Consider the following 17603-nt stretch of genomic DNA (forward strand, 5'->3'; position numbering starts at 1 on the left):
GTGTTTTCTTCAATGAGATTATGCACCTTTTTTTCCATTTGGCCAGATGAATTTTTTAAGTTATTGTTTTCTTCAGTGAGATTATGCACCTTTTTTTCCATTTGGCCAATTGAATTTTTTAAGGCTTTGTTTTCTTCAGTGAAATTATGTGCTTCCTTTTCCAAGCTGCTGATTCTTTTTTCATAGTTTTCTTGTTTTGCTTTCATTTCTCTCCCCATTTTTTCTTCTACCTCTTGCAATTGATTTTTAAAATCCTTTTTGAGCTCTTCTAGGAAGGCTTTTTGTTCTTGCGACCAATTCACCTTCCCTTGTGAGGCTTCAGATGTAGGCAATTTGAGGCTATTGTCCTCATCTGAGTTTGTGTTGGCTTCTTCCCTATTGATACAGAAGCTCTCAATGGAGAGGGCTCTTTTTTGCTTCTTACTCATTATTGCAGCTTATTTATTTATTTTTTACGTTGAGGTCTGCTCTGGGGGCACCAGGGTCCCTGTGTTGGGCTTCTTGTGCAGGGGTATAGGTGCTGTGTGACCGGGTTTTTACTCTGAGGCCTTTATGGTGTGTGGAGATCCCCCGCCCTGCACTTCCTGTCTGATTGTGCTCGGCCAGCCAGGCGCCGGACCCTGGCGTCTGATCCCGCTTGTCCCGTTCGTGGCCCTCTTGGCCGGTGCAGGTAGGTTTTTCCACTGTCCTTCTTGGCCACCAGATTTTTGAACCAGGTTCTGGGAGCCTCAGTTGTTCGGCTGTGGCCCGCAGCTCCTGTTGACTTGCCCTGACCCCCTTGGCACTGGGTTGCTGCCCTGCGCTGGGCCTCCCTTTTGCCCAAGTCAGACCGACCTTTTCCTGAAGTCTTCTAAATTATCTCTGGTTGGAGGACTGTGTCTCTCTGTCTCTTTGCAGGTTCTGTAGTTTCAGAATCCGTCCAGAGGCTTGATTTAATGTTTGTTTTGAGGGAACAGAAGGAGAGCTCAGGCAGCTTGCTGCTTCCTCTCTGCCATCTTGGCTCTGCCCCTATTTTTTTTTTTTTAGTGAAGAAATTGGGGTTAAGTGACTTTCCCAGGGTCACACAGCTAGTAAGTGTTAAGTGTCTGAGGCCGGATTTGAACACAGATACTCCTGACTCCAGGACTGGTGCTCTATCCACTGTGCCACCTAGCTGCCCCAAAATAATATTTTAAAAATAGCTGGTTTCAAACAGCATATAATTCCATAACAGCAGCTCTCTAACCTTTTATAAGTTGTATTAATTCTTTGTTCTTTTCAGACCATAAGGAGAATGCATTCATGACTGTTGTGAGATTTTTAACCTGAGAATTCTTTTCTGATATAGAGTACTTTGAATAGGATTTAAAATTTTGTATTGTAGGTATATAATAAACTAAAGTAACACACATATAAAGAAAGCTGTATGTGTGTGTGTATATATATATATATGTATATATCATTTCTATGTGTGTCAATCTACACCATATTTACTTGTATTAACACAACAATGGTTTCACAGAGGCAGAAAATTATTTTTCAATCCTAGACTTTCAGGGTAAGAAGATTTTACAGAGTTCATACTGTAAAGTATTCATTTCTCTGATATGCTTCATAGGTTGACTAAACTCCTTGATTAGCAGTTCCTTTGGTCCATGAGGGCATCATTTTGTTGCCCAAGTGAATGACATTTTTTTTTGGCCTGCATTTCATTGTTTGGATGCTTCATTAATCAAATTAACTGGTCAGTTGCCAGATGCCCACTTCATTTTGTGTCATCTAGATAAAGTCTATTGAGATTAGAGTACTGATTTACTAAGTGGCCTTCTAACACCAAGACAAGTTCATATATTTCACAAATTAGACAAATCATGCCAAGAGAACTGAAATATACATCAACACCCCCCTCCCAAATTATATATTTTCTTAATGGGGAACTTAAAAGTCAACAAACATTATTAAGCACCTAGTAAGTGCCAGGCACCTTGCTAGGCACTGGAGATATAAAGAAAAATCATTGAAAAGTCCCTCCTTTCAAGAAGAATGCAGTATACTAGAAGAGACAGCATGTAAATAATTATGTACAAATAAGATATGTATGTGACAAATTGGAGAGATTTCTCAGAATAAAGAAGCCAGCATTAATGGGGAAAAGCTCCTTGAAGAAGGTGGGATTTTAACTGGGACCTAAGGGAAGCCAGGGAAGTCAAGAGACAGAAATGAATAGGGAGAGAATTCTAGGTATGGTGGAAGAGCCATTGAAAATTCATAGAGTCAGGGGATATGAAAAATAACAAGACCATAATCACTGGATCAAAGAATATATGGAGGGGAAAAAAGTTTAAGACTGAAAAGGTATTTAGGGAATACATTTGGAAATGCCTTAAAAGCCAAGTAGAAGATTTTACTTTTGATTCTGGAGGTAATAGCAAACCACTGGAGTTTCTTAAGGGGAGGTACAGGATTATTACATGAACAGACCTGTACTTTAAGAAAATTAATTTGAGAGCACAATGGAAGATGGATTAAAATCCAGTTCTGGGAAGTACTTGAGTCAGGGGACCAACCATCAGCATATTTCAAAAGTCCAAGTGTGATTTAATAAGGGCCTACTATATCAGGGTGATGACAGTGTCGGAGGGGAGAAGAGGGTCTATAATAGAGATATTACAAAGGTAAAATTGACAGAAAATGGCAACAAATTGGATGGAGATGAGAGAAAATAAAGAGTCAAAGATAATACTACCTTGTGATCCTAGTTTACTAGGTTAATGGTGATATCATGGACATTAGAGAATGGTTTACGGGGAAAGGTGAGTTTGGTTTGGGACTTACACAATTTAAGATTTCTATAAGACATCCAGTTTGAGATGTTCAATAGGCAGTTGGAGATGACACTGGAGATCAGGACAGAGTTTAGGGCTAGACAAATAAATCTGAGAGTCCTTTTCATAGGTGAAATCATTGAAGCTGATGACAATACCAAGTGAAACTGCATAGAGGAGAAAGAAAAGAGGGCCTAGGACAGAATCTTGGTATACACTCATAGTGGGATTTACTGGGATGAAGTTTCAGCAAAGGAAACTGAGGAGTAAGATAGATGGGCAGGGCTGTTGGTGGAAGGCAAAGAACCAGGTGGGAACAATTACATGAAAACATAGAAGAGAGAATCAAGGAATAGAGGGTGATTGATCATGTTAAAGGCTGCAGAGACGTCAGAAAGGATGAGAATTTAAAAGGGTACTTTAATTAAACTTTTTTTTTTCCCAAATCAGACCAAGGCTTTTATTTACTCATTTCTTGCATTTAAAATATTCTTCAATGACATCTTCGGCCTGAGATTCCTTGCCATAGTCTTTAACAACAACGCAACTGCAACCGACCACTTTGTGGGGCTTCTCCTCTCTGACAATTTTACAGAGGCCTACCTTCATAAGGCTTCTCGTTGTCATCTTCCTTAATCAAGTTAATTTGGTGCTCAGCACACAGGGCTTCAACCAATTTTACATACATAGGTTCATCACAGTTGGAAGCAAGAACACAAAGATGGGCTTGGCATTTGTCCAAGGCTTTGGTGGCTTCACGAATTCCACAAGCTAGGCCATCGTGGATGAGTGTGGTCTTCAGCACTTCTTGTAGAGTGGTGTTAACATCCATTACACCTCCCGCAGCAATGCCTTCCTCGGCTATGGCAGCAGTTCATGGGTGAAGCTAAATCTTGAAAATACCCAAGAGCCTCACTCTCCTGCTCGATTCAGTGGTGACAGGGAAGGAGATTTTAATTTAACTTTTTTTTTTTTGAAGGGGCAATGGGGGTTAAGTGACTTGCCCAGGGTCACACAGCTAGTATCTGAGGCCAGATTTGAACCCAGGTACTCCTGACTCCAGGGCCAATGCTTTATCCACTGTGCCACCTAGCTGCCCCCTTAATTTAACTTTTAAAAGATCATTAACAACTTTGGAGAGAGCACTTTTAAGTGAATGATGCAATCGGAAGTCAGATTGCCAAGATTTATAAAAGAGAATAAAAGGAAAGGAAGTCAAGGCACCTATTTAAATGAACTTGCCTAGGAATTTTGTGGGGATGGGGTTTGGAAGTTATACTGTGGAAAGTGAAATGAATAATAAATCAATAGGGAAGTATAGAAGGATTACTTTGCTTTACTGAGGTTGTAGGAAAATCATATTAATAATGAATTTCTTGGAGGGACCCAGTGATTAGTTTCTCAGTCCTTTCTCCCTACCAACCCAGAAAGTCCAGTTCTCCTTGATCTGGGACAAACACAAAGGAACAAAAGAAATGGAGATGGATTCTTTTGTTTGGTTCAGTGAAGGACTGCAGTGATCAAGCCACACCTAGATAATGACCTTTGCATTAAGCAACTTGAGTAATGGTCTTTTGCATACTTTTCCTTGATGTCATTTGTAGGGTTCATTTTAATGTGGACCACCTTCAGGTCATGTGTACCAATGGAATTGAATGATGCTTATCAATTAACCCACTTCTATCAAAAGAGGATAAAAACCCTGGGAAGAGGCCAGGAGCTCTCTTGGCTCTCTCTTTTAGGACAGTGTAGGTCTTGTATGTCTTCTGAACTCTCTTAAATCTCACTGAGACTATGTGCTGTCTCTCTGGGAGACAGCATGCGTACTCTGGGGCTTTTTTCCTCCTCATGCTAATGGAAGCTCTCTCCCTGCTTTCTCTAAGATGCTGCCAGAGAGTATGAGAAGTTAGGAAGACACATGATCAATCCTGTAGTGGTATAATATTGAATAATAAATAATAATATGATTATCATCAAAACTAGTCTATATACCAATAGCAATTATTTTTTTTAAAAAAGACAATGGTTTAGTTGAGATTATGTAATAACATTTATGATAGAAAGAGCATGGTTTTGTGATTCCCCCCTGCCCCCAGCTTTGATCAGCAGCCTGTGAGTAGGAGGGAAGATAGCAAATGTTGGGAGCAATTCAAGACAGACTTGGTCGGGCAAGCCTGACAATAAAATAAAGGGGCAAGGGACTCAATAGAAAAGACATTATAGAGTTTAACTGGATCACCAAGGGCGTAAGATAGGGAAGGGAAGAGGATATAACCTGTGCAAAGGTGATGAACTGAGGGGAAGAGGGATTTGTCAAGGTGAGCATAAAGAAAATTATTAAGAATTGTAAGGCAGAAGGAGAGGTAGAATGATAACAGATTATCATCATCATCGTTAATAACAATAATGTTATTCTTATTAGATAAAGGAATTTGAAAATACATAAACATGGAAATAGCCTACTATTAGTAATAAAACCAGAATAATGCCAAAATTAATAGTAATAAATAGATCATAAAAGTACAATTGAGATGAAATGGCAAAATGAACCTATTTCAGTTGGTGATACTGAAAATGTACAGATTAGGTATCTATGTATTTTTAAAAAATTACTAAAGATAACAACTATTATGATGTCGCATATGGGGTGGGGAGCTTTAATTATCTAACTTCAGACAATGTAAATTAAGTTAAATAGGTTTAATTTTTTTTCTTTTTAGATGCATAGATTATATGATTGATAATTTAAACATATATAAAATGGATATTTAGGAACATTAATTATTGGGAGACCATTGGCGCCTAGAGTGGTTGTGAAAAATTGACCCAAATTAATTAATGTAAATATATCTCCAATATTCAGAACTTCAGGAATGCTCTGTAATGTCCTTACAAACATATTAAATCACAGTAGAGAATATTATTAGTATAGGTCATTGTCAAGCATAAAACATGTGCAAGGTATACTAGTTGTATCATTATCAATTTACACTAGCCTTTTCCCTGAGGGGAAGTCAAAAGGTCAGTGGTTTATCTATCTATCTATCTATCTACTTTTATTGGAAGTCTAACTACCAACCAAGGATATTTTGCAATGTCTGTGTACTATTGGAATTGAGAAACAAATAATAAAGATAAATTTCCTAATTGTCCAGCACTTCCTTAAGTATCTAAGTTCTACTCAAATTGGAAGATTGTCTGTAGCATAATAAAATAGAAACTAGAACTGATTCCTAACTCTTGTGCCTGGTACATCATGCCTGTATTCTTCCTAATATAATAAAAGTATAGCTTTCAGAATTTACCCTGTGTCACCAACCCAAATTGTGCCCGATAAACTTGATTCCTGTCATTATATAATCCAAATGAAATAAAAATAATGGCTATTTATACAGAATCCCTGTAAAAAAAGTAGACATAAGAAACTCATAGGGAATGCCATTAAGTTTTTAAGCCAAAACATTGTGTCAATTTGTAAGTTATAATTTCAATATATATTTTAATATATACCTTGGTATATTAAAAGGTTAAAGTGCCTCATGTAGTATGTATCCTTTAGTTTACCATCCTCAGAGAAAATTTGACTGCTGGAATAGTGATAAAAAAATATTGTGCCTACTATATTTCATTAAATTACCCATGATAAATACAAATATATGAATATTGAGAAAGAAAATAAGCTTCTTCAAATGGACATATAAGAGATCCAAAAATCAATCATCATTCTGGACAGGGTAATCTCACAGTATTTACCATCTATTCACTTTCTATTATTGACAGACCTTGTAAGGCATGTTAATACTCACTAGATATGAGAGATGCAGTAGTAAAATGGCTTATTGATTCTCTGTACTATTTGTATGTTGAATTCATTAGAAATGCAAACATTAGCCTAGAGAAAATATTGGTGATACATCTGTAACTTCAGTGTAATGAAATAAAGAAGCAAGAAACAAAGAGGGGAGAATTCATCAGTTGAGATTTTAAAATGAAAAATACATTTTTAAAAAATTTCCAGAATAATTAAAAATTGTCTTCATAGTATTACTTTTGGTTCTGAAATGGCCTAAGGAAATTATTAAGTTGTTTAGCACATGGAAGTTCAGAATATTTTGAGAGAAATGATGGATTCTTGTTAGCAGACTGCTTAGAATAGGACAGGAGTCAAGGAGAAGTAGGCTTAATGTAAATAGTCAACTATTTTTAAGAGAGGTAGATGTATCATATGCCATGTTCTTTTACCTGTGATGATTGTTTGAAAATTTTTGTTACCATTAATTTTAGTATATTATTTCTATAAGCCTACCTATGAAAGTTATACTGAAAGGAATTTTAAACCCATTAAGCTCATTTGGACAGTGAGTGTTAGGGGGATTTGAAGTGGTACACTGTCTACTCCAAAGAGAAGGTGCTTTGGGAGAGGGGTATAGGACCACAGGGACTGAAAGTCCAGGGCAAAACAAGGCGATAGTAGGCCAGTGGTTTGGCTAAAAAATGGGCCGTGAGGGATAGGTACAGATCAAGAAAATGTCAAATAGAAGAAGCACTCCACTCAAATGTCAATTTCTTAGATATAGCCCCTATTACTCTTTGCTAGTTGTATTTCTGAATATAACCATCTTTTGCATCCCTTGAGAAAACTTACTTATCATAGGAAATAAGAATGGCTTATGGATCAATATAAAGTGAATCTGTACAATATAGGTAGATGAAACAGATAATTGAATCTTTTTTAAAAATACTAATCAAGACTAAATTGACCACATTACAGTTCAAATCACTGCACTGTTTCTGTTATTTCTTTTTTAAGATTTTATAAGTCTTAGGTGACTAGGAGCCTTCAGCAATTTAAAGGTGATGATGGAAATTTCCATTTATTTCAAATAGCCTTTGTGTAAGATTATGTTGTGTAACATTTTGCTATAGGAACTATTGTACATCTAAATTGCATTTCTTCTGTTTCATTTGAAACTCCTTTTGTTCTATATTGCCTACAATGAAGATGGAGGACAGATGTTCATCTTGGTTAATAAAATAACAAGAACTTTCTATACAGCATTCTCTCATTAGGTTAAATTACCTCAGTTAGCTGAATCATTCTTCATGAAAACTGCCTTTACCAAACAGAGTCTACTAGCTATCATAAAGCTTCCAAAATTGGTACTCCTTGGGAGTCATAGCCTAATCTAAATTTTTGAAAAGTCTGTCTGGCACAATCTTTTAGACTTTAAATTTTAAAAAAAATACAAATGAGTCTTTAAAGTATTTTTTTTCTTTTCTTTTCTTTTTTTTTTTAGTGAGGCAATTGGGGTTAAGTGACTTGCCCCTAAAGTATTTTTTAAAGAGAAACTAGACTAACAAAGTTAATGGTCCTGAGGAGGTACTGTAAGGAATAAAGAGTTTCATCATAATTTGTGTAACTTGAAGTAGTAACAAACTCTTTAAGCTCAGTGGTCTCATTTGTCAAATTGAGGGAATGAGACCAGAATCTCTCAAAGGTATATTTGAGTTCTAACATTCTTTATCTATTAATTGGAATTAGCATAAATCTATACACAAATGGTTGTTCATAATATATAAATTGTATCATAAACCAGTTTTTCAAATGGTTATTCTATGAAACATTTTTCTTGAATTGTTTTCAGTGCCTTATATAGTGAACATTAAAATAATGATATTTTCCTAATTTAAGGTTAAGTTCTTCACAGACTCTTTCCTTTGTATTGTATATTATGAATGAGTGATGCACAAACAAATAAGGACCTGGTTACTAAAAGCAATACATCATGGAGCCATGGGAAAAAGGACTGAATTAAAATCAGAGAACTTGGATTTGAAATCCATATCTATCACTGATTCTATAACTTTGAGCAAATGATTTAAGCTTTCTGCATCTCCATTCCTCATACCTAAAATGAAGGGGTTGTACTAGATGGAAACAGAAGTAGCCTCTACATCTCAATTTTGGTCTCCAAATGTTCCAGTTTTCTTAATCTTATCAACAGTGTCTCTGTTCTTTTATTAAATCATATCCCATGTAATACTTTGCATATGTTATTCAATTCAATTCAACATGCATATAATAAGTACTTCCTATATTCTTTCAGTCTCAGGAATGTACTAGGGATGAGGGATAGAAAAATAAAAAATGAAACAGTATCTGCCCTTAAGGAGCTTAAATTTCGCTAGAAGGAAACAAAGTATTTGGGGCATAATCATTAAAAACTGATGGAAGCTATTTGAAAATATAGATGTAGGGACAGCTAGGTGGCGCAGTGGATAGAGCACCAGCCCTGGAGTCAGGAGGACCTGAGTTCAGATCTGACCTCAGACACTTAACACTTACTAGCTGTGTGACCCTAGGCAAGTCACTTAACCCCCACCGCCCCACAAAAAAAAAGTGGCTTAGAGGGAAGGCAATAAGTATTCAAATAATACTTGTTATGTACCAAGAACTGTGCTAAATGATTTTACAAATATTGTCTCCTTTCATCTTCACAATAACTTTATGAGTTAGGTGCTATTATTACCCCTATTTTACTATAGTAGAAACCTAGACAGACATAGGTTAAGGAACATACCCAGGATCACAAGTAGTAAGTATCTGAGACATTGCAAATAGCTACCTATGAAATGTCTAATGAAACACAATCTGAAAGTATTAAATTTATTTTTTGTGGTACCAAAGTGTAGGGGCAGGAACTGTGCCATTCACGAGGTAATATGTGTTGCCTCATTATAAGAAAGAACTTTCCAGTGACAAGAGATATTCCCAAGGATCATGAGATCCTTCATATGCACTGAATTTCCAAATTCTGAAAGTGGTAAAACAGGGACATAATGACCATTGGTAACATATATTTTGAAGAGGATGGAGGAAAAGGATATGAAGGTGAACTCTGCAACTTTTATATTCCTATTCAATTATTCATTCTGTACCTAGATGTTTCCTATTGATTTTTGGCTTTTCTGATGTTGATATAATTTCTTCAATACATACAGAAAGCAGAGACCTTAATTTATGCTTCTTTACCTTTACCTCCACCCTGGGGAAACTGAGGACAAGAGGAAAATGCTTTGTAGCTTAATAGTCTTCCTAGATCTTCGCAGTAAACAGCCCTTTTAAAATAGATAATTGATAATTGGAAACTGGGAAATAATTACTAGAAGTTAAAATTGGGAAGAACACACTGAAATGTGGGCTTCAGCCAATAGCATTAGGTAGTTATCCCAACTCTTCAAAAATATCTTATAATCCTGGGTGTGGGGTGTGAGGAGAGGCAGATGTAGTCAGCCATATTTCTTTCTACTTGTTTCAAGCTTAATTTCCTGTTTTATATTGCAAATGTTTCATAAACATTATATTATAGGCAATAGGAAATTATGCTATGATATAATGAATTAGCAATTTTAAAAAGTTATTACTTTCTTTTTGTTTTTAAAGAAACACTTCTTTAAATATTTTGTTGCATGATGATGAACATTTTTGTCTATAAAAATATAAAATAAACAGGAGAATGAGGTAGAAAAGCTATGGCTAAAAATAGATCTCTGGCTGGGTTCATTTTTAATTAAAATTTCCTGAGTTATTAAATAGCATGAATTTTTAAATGATTCAATAGCTAAAATTATAAGATGAGACTTGGAGCACCAATTCAATTTTATATACAACACAGCAAAATCATCAATGACTAATTTATTATACCCCTCCTTTGGCTTGTCTACTTACACTGCATTTGTCTGAGGTATCTGAAAAATCTGTGCATTATGTCTTGGAGTAAAAGCATGAAAATACATAAAGGATTGAAGTATCTTATTATTTGTGGTTTCTTAAAGAGCCGCTGAAAAATAGGGAAATGAACATATTGTATAAGAACCTCTTTTTTTTCCCTTCAAGACTAATTTCCAGAAGCATTAGCACTTTTATGATAATTTGCAAGTGTCTTTCTGAGAAAAAGCTTGGCTTTCAAACATACTTTGGGTGCAAAATTAGAAGAATTAGCAGAATGCTAAATGTTTTATGCTGTGTACTGCTAGGGCGTTTTCTCCAAAGAAGTTCAATATGTCACGCTAAATAATGGCAATAGTTTTTTAATGATATTGCACATTTAAAAGTGCATCCACAATAGTTATTAAGCTGTAAATTAAAGTGAGCTGCAGCCTTTTAGTTTGGTGTTAGCATGCCTTACCCTGAAATGCAAATCTCTATATCATTCTTGTCTAAAATAGTCATGACTGAAGAGGTAAATATCACAGCTTTGGGGTGGCATTGAGATACCTGCTTCAAAACTTGTAACAATGCTGAAATAAAAATATCTTCACTATTTTATGAATGGGGAGTACAAGTATATAGAATTCCTGAATCAAATAAATGATACTTTGCTTTTCAGTTATTATGTATTCAGAAAATCAAGAAAAGAGAGGATAAGAATAAGGCTTCTTTTTTTAATTGCCATAAGTCATAATGACTTATAAAAATCCTTCAGTAGAGATGCAGACATCACAGCAATGCGCAAAATTTAGGTTGCTGGATCATGCTACTACACATTAGGTTAGGTGGTTTGGGACTAAGAGCTGGTATGCATTAGACAACAAAGGCTGCAAATAAACATATGCTGTAGTTGGAGTTTTTGGAAGGTAGCCGACCTGCAGTTCAAATCACTCAATATTGCATTAGATTTTTGATTCCTATATGTATAATCCTTTTAAAATGAAAGCATCCATAACCACAGGATTTATGAATACCAAGCCCTAAAATGCCAATAGATCATTGTTATTTACTTTACTATTGCTGTGGTCATGTGACCACTTGCAGACATGCAAAGGCAAACAAAAACACTATAATCCCATAATCTGAGAAATATATACAAAGCACATTTTGAAACTGTGTTATACAAGAGCAACACAATCTGAACACTGTTCTTTTTATTGCAGGGAGGGGGCATAATATTTTTATTTTACTTATAATTTAAATCCCCCTTGTTTAAAAAAAACAATATATTTTCCTCCCCCTCTACCCATGAAGCCATCTCTTATAACAAAGAATAAATAACAAGAGGGGAAAAAGCAATTCATCAAAATGAACAGAAAAAAACAACTGATTCTTCCAATACATGCATTATTCCACATTCATAGCCTTCCATTCTACAAAGAAAGGAGGGAGATAGATTTTCTCATCTCTTCCTTTGGATTATATTTTGTCAACATAATTATATAACATGCATTTTTATTTGATGTTCTTTCCATTTATATACATATAGTCATATGTTATTTTCCTGTTTTCATTTACTTAACTCTGTACCAGTGTACGTCTTCCCATATTTCTCTGTATTTGCCATATTCATATTTTTCTAGCATATTAATATTCCATCATCTATTCCCCATTTGATGGACTTTTACTTTGTTTCCATTTCATTGCTATCACAAATTTCAATGCATTGCTTTTAAAGCTCTAAAAGAACAAGAGTATTTTAAATATTGTATCTAATTACATGTATTGGTGGCATTTATTGTAATAAATAAATTTATTGCACCTTGCTATGTGAAAGAAGGGCTAGTAGTACTTCAGACATCTGTGGGGTTTGTTAGTTTTTATGTAGTCAAAGAGACCTCTGAAAGCAATCCCCCAAAAAATTACATTGAAAACGTGCAGAGAGTGATTTACAAAGTCTGGTTTCTACTCCTGAAAATGTTGTTATAGGTACCTCCATTTATTTGATACATCTCATATCATTACCTCCAGAATAGTTGTTGTTTTGTTTTGATTTGATTCCCTTTATGTCAATAAAAAGAATTGTCAAAGTAACAAGCTCAAATGATATGTGATGGAAAGAGGTAGAAAATGAAAAGTCAAGCAGCAGAAAACATATTTTTAGAGTACTTTAGTTTAATAGTGGACTTCTTTACAGAAAATCTGGTTAAAGGGGCAGCTAGGTGGCACAGTGGATAAAGCGCTGGCCCTGGATTCAGGAGGATCTGAGTTCAAATTTGGCCTCAGACCCTTGACATTTACTAGCTGTGTGATCCCAGGCAAGTCACATAACCCTCATTATTCTGCAAAAAAAAAAAAGAAAAGAAAAGAAAAGAAAAGAAAAGAAAAGGAAAGAAAAGAAAAGGAAAGGAAAGGAAAGGAAAGGAAAGGAAAGGAAAGGAAAGGAAAGGAAAGGAAAGGAAAGGAAAGGAAAGGAAAGGAAAGGAAAGGAAAGGAAAGGAAAGGAAAGGAAAGGAAAGGAAAGGAAAGGAAAGAAAAGAAAAGAAAAGAAAAGAAAAGAAAAGAAAAGAAAAGAAAAGAAAAGAAAAGAAAAGAAAAGGAAGGAAAAGAAAAGAAAAAGAAAAAAAGAAAGCAAAGTTCTGGCTCTACAACATACTAGCCATGTAATCTTGGAAAGATAGACAAGCTCTGGAAGATATTTTCCTGATTTTACATGAATGAAGGAATATAAAATCTATAGGACAATGTACTTGACCTCAGATACTAAGAAAATTCTCAAATATATTTTAAAGGGATGAATGGTAAAAATCTAGGAAAATAAATTATTAGAATCAGTAAAACTGCATTATCTCATGCAGGAGTAATCTAAGGTAGTTAGATTGCCCAATGAATAGAGTGCCGAATTTGGAGTCAAGAAGACCTGAAATCAAATCCTGACTCAGACACTTACAAGCTGTGCGACCTTGGACAAGTTGCTTAACTTCTGTCAGCCTCAGTTTCCTCATCAGTAAAATTGGGATAATGAAAGGACCTACCTCTTTGATTCATTATTCGTAACAAACGATATATGTGTAAAGCTCTTTGTGAACACTAAATCATTATAAAAGTGCTTATTATACTTATTTTGATGATGATAGTGATAAAATTAGATTAAAATTTTAAATTAAATTAAAATTTTAAAATTAAAATGAGATTGTGATAATGCTGCAGACATAGTTTATCTAGATTTACTCAAGTATTTAACAAAATCATACATGTTATCCTTGAGCAAAAGAAAGATGGATATAGACTGAAAATAGTGTGGAAAGTATGATCATTATTTGATTAAAATTTGAAAGAGGCATCCAGTTAAATGATTCAGGGATATGTACTTGTCACTATCTTCTTTGACATTTTTATTAATAACTTAGATAAAGTTATATGTGGAACAAAGAATAAATTTCTAGTTGCCACAAATCTGGGAAAGTATAAGTAGTACATTTGAGGAGAGCAACAGAATCCAAAAATATCGATATAGCTTGGAGATTGGTCCAAATCTAATAAGGTTAAATTTAATAGGGATAAATGTAAAATCATATGCTTGGGTTCAAAAATCAACAACACAAATATAATATCAGAGGCTGGCTAAATAACATATTTTTTCTGAAAAACTGATCTGATTGTTTTACTATGCTAAATGGCAATTTGAGTAACAATTGTCATATGATGGGCAAGAAAATTAATTTGATCCTAGGTTACATTGAAAGGCATAATACACAGGACTTATACCATGCATTTTGTTTGCTTCTGAGCACCACATTTTGGGAAGGATATTAAAAGAATTTGGGAGAGGAAACCAGAATAGTAAAAGGCCTGAATAGCATGCCATATTAAGGTCAGATGAAGTAACATTTTTAGATGGAAATGATAAAGTTTACAGGGACCATGATATCTGCCTTAGGTTATTTGAAGAAATGACATATGGAAACAAAATTAAATATGTTCTGATTAGTCCCAGAAGATTAATTAAAAATGATAGTAGAGAAAGATTTCCGTTTAATGTAAGGGAAGAAATTAAAAAAAAATTCTTTCTAATGGTCAGGACTATCTAGAAATGGGAAGACTTATCTTGAGAGATTGTTGGTGGTTTCCCCTCACTAGAAAGCTTCAAGGCTAGATCATCCTTTCTCAGGCTTATTGGAGAGAGACCTTCTATTCAAGTTCATTTTGGTCTAGATGGTATCTGAGATCTCTACTCATTCTGAAAAGTTCTCTTTTTTTAGTTTTTTTTTTTAAATCTATAAAATAATACAACTCTCTCATGGAGCTATTGTAAGAAAAATTGACATAATATATATGAAAGTGCTTTATATTTATATATATATATACACATACATATACCTATTATATAGTATATATCCTACTATGTTATATATATTATATACATATATATACATAATTTTATTTATTTATAAAATTCTATTATTTGACTGTCTACATCACATCAATATCTTTAATTGGTCAAATGTCTAGTGGTTCACAAAGCCACAAGGAGTTTCACATTCTTGCCAAATAGTGCTCTTCACTCAGATAAAGGATTTTTCAGTGCAATGACCTTTAATTCTATGAAAATTTTTCTTTTGTCTCTGAAAGAAGTTTACACAATTCTCTCTGAAGAGAGAATGCTGAATACCATGCTACATAAACAAAAGAAGTAAACAAGAAAATACACCTCAAAGCATAGGAGTTTTATCAATTTTCCCACATTATCTGAACATCCTGAGCTAGAGGTCTATGTGTGGGAGGGGTTGTGTGTATGAGAGGAGTAAAATATGGATGAATACAACAAATAGGGAAGAAAATTTATGTTACTTGACAGTAACTAGGCAATTTCTAAATTTTTTTCCCTAATTCTACACACCTGAAATTGAAAAGAGGGATAAGTAAAGTCTGAAAATAGCCTAAAGGCACCTAAAATTATGAAAAAAATTTGAAATGAGGAGGCTAAAGTTAAACACACTCAGTAATAATGTTTTTGTCATGTATGATTTGCCTAATTTCTTTTGGCTCTTGCTATGCAGTTGCTAACTAGTCTTTGCTTTCAGATTGTTTTGTCTTCTTGAATTATTGATTAGGTTTCCATCTCTTATTAGAGAGAGAACATAAAATACTTGAAACAGCACTAACCCTAACGTCAAGGAAAAATATGGGTTTGAATTACTGGCTTGAGGTCTTATTAGGTGTGTGCCCATACTCACTTAATTTCTCTGAGCTTGTTTCCTCATTAGACTGGTACCTATTTTTGTGTATAAACCTCACTGATGTATTGTGAGGATTGAATGAGATAATAATAAAAATGTAATATCAATGTTAGCCATTATTGTATGCAAAATAATCAAGACATGCTTTTAAAAAAATTCTTACTAAGCCAGTGGTTCATGGATCAAGATATAGAAGGGATCTCAGAGGCCATCTAATCAAATCCACATTTTTTTTCTGTTTAGAATTTTAATTTCCAAATTACATGCAAAAACAAATTTTAACATCAATTTTTTAAAACTTTGTCTTGCAACTTCTCTTCCTCCCTCCCTTCCCACCCCCCTACACCCAAGAACACAAGCAATTCAATATAAGTTATACATGAGTAGTCATGGAAAATATCTCTACATTAGCTAGGTTGTGAGAGAAAACAGATAAAAACAAAATTTCAGATTAAGGACCTGTCAAAAATATTTTTGCTTCAATCTGTTTTCAAATACCATCAGTTCTTTCTATATAAATGGAGTGCAATTTTCATAAGTCCTTCAGAGTTATATTGGGTCATTGCATTGCTGAGAATAACCACGTGCTTCCCAGCAGATCATCTTATACTATTGCTTTTGTTTTATATACAGTACATTTCACTCTGCTTCAGGTCATATAGGTCTTTCCAGGTTTTTTCTGATAGCATCCTGTTCACCATAACTTTTATATAGTACCTTAAACTTGACAAAGAATTTAATTCACAATAGCCCAGCAAAGTAGGTACTATAAATTTTGTCATTATAATCAATCATCATAACTATTTCCCTCCATCCTATTCCCTTCCCATGATATTGACTCTATTTTCTATCTTCCTTTACCCTATTCCTCCTCAAAAGTGTTTTGCTTCTGACTGCCCCCTCCCCAGCTCCACCCTCTCTTCTTTCATCCTTCCCTCCTTATCTTCTTCCCCTCCTACTTTCCTGCAGGGTTAGATAGATTGCTCCCCCCAATTAGGTGTGAATGTCCTAACCTCTTGAGCTCACTCTGTTGAGATTAAGGTCTTTGAAATAATTCTTGTGTTTTAAGTTTTCTTCCTCCCTCCCTCCTCAACCATCCCTATGAAATCAAGCAATTCAATATGTCATACATGTGCTGTTATGCAGAACATCTTCATCTTCCTCAAAAGTGTTTTGCTTTTTATTGTTCCCTCCCCCAATCTGCCCTCCCTTCCTTGGCATTCTCCCATCTCTTCCCCTCCCACTTTCCCGCAGGGCAAAATATATTACTATACCCACTTCAGTATGTATGTTATTCTTTCTTTGAACCAATTCTGATGATAATAAAGTTCACTCACTCCCACACTCCTTCCCCTCTTCCCCTCCCCTCTATAAGCTTTTTCTTGTTTCTTTAATGTGACCTACTTTTCCCCAGTCTACCTCCCCCATTCCCTTTCTTCCAGTCCATTTCTCTAACCCCTTAACTTTATTTTAAAGATGTCATCATGGGTTAGTTAGGTGGCACATTGGACAAAGCACCAGCCCGGGACCCAGGAGGCCTCACACGCAAATCTGGCCCCAGAAATATGCCACCCCAACCTGCCTGCCCCACAACAAAACAAGCATAAACAAAAAATGAATGAGTTACAGATATCATCCCTTCATATTCAGTTCAGAGCTGTGTTCTCTGTGTAAGTGTATTCCTTTCAGCTGCCCTAATGCTAAAAAAGATCTTATGAGTTAGAAGTATTATCTTCCCATGTAGGAATGAGAACATTTTAATCTTTTAATATCCCTCATGACTTATTTTTCCTGTTTACCTTTTTATGCTTGTCTAAGGTCTTTTATTTGAAAGTCAAATTTTCTATT

The 17603-nt window shown here is 34.8% G+C and overlaps 1 protein-coding gene and 1 pseudogene across 1 annotated transcript in view; both read right to left on the reverse strand.

Moving 5' to 3' along the window:
* Positions 1-17603, reverse strand: part of CCDC102B (coiled-coil domain containing 102B) — a 693652-nt gene that overhangs the window by 405964 nt on the left and 270085 nt on the right. The gene's annotated exons all lie outside the window — the stretch shown is intronic.
* On the reverse strand, positions 3273-3663 carry LOC122734974 (annotated as a pseudogene).

The sequence above is a fragment of the Dromiciops gliroides genome, chromosome 1 (assembly GCF_019393635.1).
Source record: "Dromiciops gliroides isolate mDroGli1 chromosome 1, mDroGli1.pri, whole genome shotgun sequence".
Classification (NCBI taxonomy): domain Eukaryota; kingdom Metazoa; phylum Chordata; class Mammalia; order Microbiotheria; family Microbiotheriidae; genus Dromiciops; species Dromiciops gliroides.